This window comes from Trachymyrmex cornetzi, unplaced genomic scaffold, assembly GCF_001594075.2.
Source record: "Trachymyrmex cornetzi isolate Tcor2-1 unplaced genomic scaffold, Tcor1.1 scaffold1403, whole genome shotgun sequence".
In the NCBI taxonomy this organism is placed as follows: Eukaryota; Metazoa; Arthropoda; class Insecta; order Hymenoptera; family Formicidae; genus Trachymyrmex; species Trachymyrmex cornetzi.
In genome coordinates this window covers 96,001-98,105 of record NW_017295987.1, presented here as the reverse complement: position 1 = coordinate 98,105, position 2,105 = coordinate 96,001, and positions in this window count along the sequence as shown.

The following is a 2,105-nucleotide window of genomic DNA, read 5'->3' as shown; positions in this document are numbered from 1 at the left end:
AGTATACATATGGTGGTACACACCCGTGCAGAGAGCTCCTCCCAGAATGACTATAATTGCGTAAGCGCTGATACTCGATACTCGAATCGTATTACTGTTACTATTACTCATTATCATTATTATCGCCATTATCATTATTATTATTATTACTATTTGATGATAATTATTATTACGCATCAGCATCATTATTATGCTTGTCATTACTTATCGTTATTGTTATTATTATTATTATTATTAGCTTACATAAATGCAAAACACACTCATATTACGTTATTATACTGTGACACGCTTAACTATTATGCGCGAGTGTGCGCATCGCGCGCGTGTGTGTACGTCCGCGAATCGCAGTTTTCGCAAAGTGCGAACGTCCCTCTCGTCCGGTAAAAGCTTTTCTTTTATCTTTCTTTTCCCCGTGTCTTTCCTTATTATTCGTTACTACGTTCCTGCAGTGTGCCAGCCACGTACGTGCCATAAAGGAGATAATTGATAGACCGAAGACTATTAATAGATGCGCCGCGACACGCGTAACCGATTTGATTACCGATTGCTTCCTGAAAAGAAAAGAAGAGAGGGGGAAAAAGAAGTAGCATCGCGGAAAGATCCGAAGAGACACACGAGAGGATGATTCGCCATGTAAAGTCGCGAGGTGGGGAACGATCGATGAACGGGGATTCATACATGACGCGCACGCCCTTTTCCTCTCTTTTCCTTTTATCCTGTTGAGCCGAGATCGCGACTCGAAATTCGAGAAGATGTTTGCTTTCCCGACCGTCTCGTTTCTTCTTTTTTTTTCTTCTAGACCGATTTATAGTCGTCGCAGTGACACATGGAAGTCGATGTAAACGCACGACGTACGATTCTCCAATTTAATTCGCGTTTCTGTTTTTTTTTCTGCTTTCGTTCCTTTTTTCACTTTGGTTATTTCACTTGTTTTGACTTTTCCTGACACGTCTCGTTCCGAGGGAAAAGGGAAAACGCCGATCGATCATCCAGCGACAATTTTCATATTTGCGTTAGAGCACGCGCGCGATGAACACGCGTGTATCAATAAAAAATACACACACATACAGACAGGCACGGACATACATACATACATACATACATACATACATACATACACGTGTTATACACACGCGCGTACATACAAGGCAGGAAAATATACGATATTAACGCAAGAGTACGCTCGATGGCGCACACCAAGAACAACAACACACGAACGAAAACGTAACGTAAAAATAGTATAGGTTGATGCCTAGAAAAATTGCCAATAAAGTAGTCGTTTAAAACTTGTAGCTAACCTCTATTTGTGTATATCTTTCCTTTATGTATTTTCTCACTCAGCCCCTATCCACCCACCCCTCCCTTGCCCTCTATATATCCATATAGATATATATATATATATATATATATATACACATACATATATATATATATATATAGTTTTATATATATAGAGTTGTAGATCTTTCCAGGAATTCTCGGTCCACCATCTAATACGGTCCATCTCTCGTTTATTTATTATTGACAAACCTCGTATGTCCTGCCTAACTTGTTGACAAAAAGTAATTACGTTGGTGCTGTATATACTTGATTATCTCCTATCTACTTATTGTGTACGTTTATTTGTTCCTTCCTACTATTTTCTTAGTTAATATATATGTGTATACATAGTTACGTCTTTTATATATTACATACATGTATATTATGTATGTATATTTACACTATATACGTAATATATATACATATATATATATATATATAATATAATATAGAAGACGTATATATGTAGCGTACTTATGTACATCGTACAATCGGCCTTCTTTTTACTGCTCCTCTAGTAATAATAATCATATTGTTCTGACTTCTTATCACTAACGCTCGACCAAGCGTCTGTGTTTTGCGCCCCGGTAGAACACGCGGCGTCGCGTGCCCTGCGGAGGTGGCAACTCGCTAATTGGCAAATTAATATTAAATTGTAATTAGTCTCGTTAACCCCGCTGGGCGCTCGTTTCGAGCCGCTCTCTGGTTGGTCCAAACTCTCGTGGCTCATTCCGTTGTCATTGAAGGAGAAAATAAAATAAACATAATGAAAATTTCCAAAATCC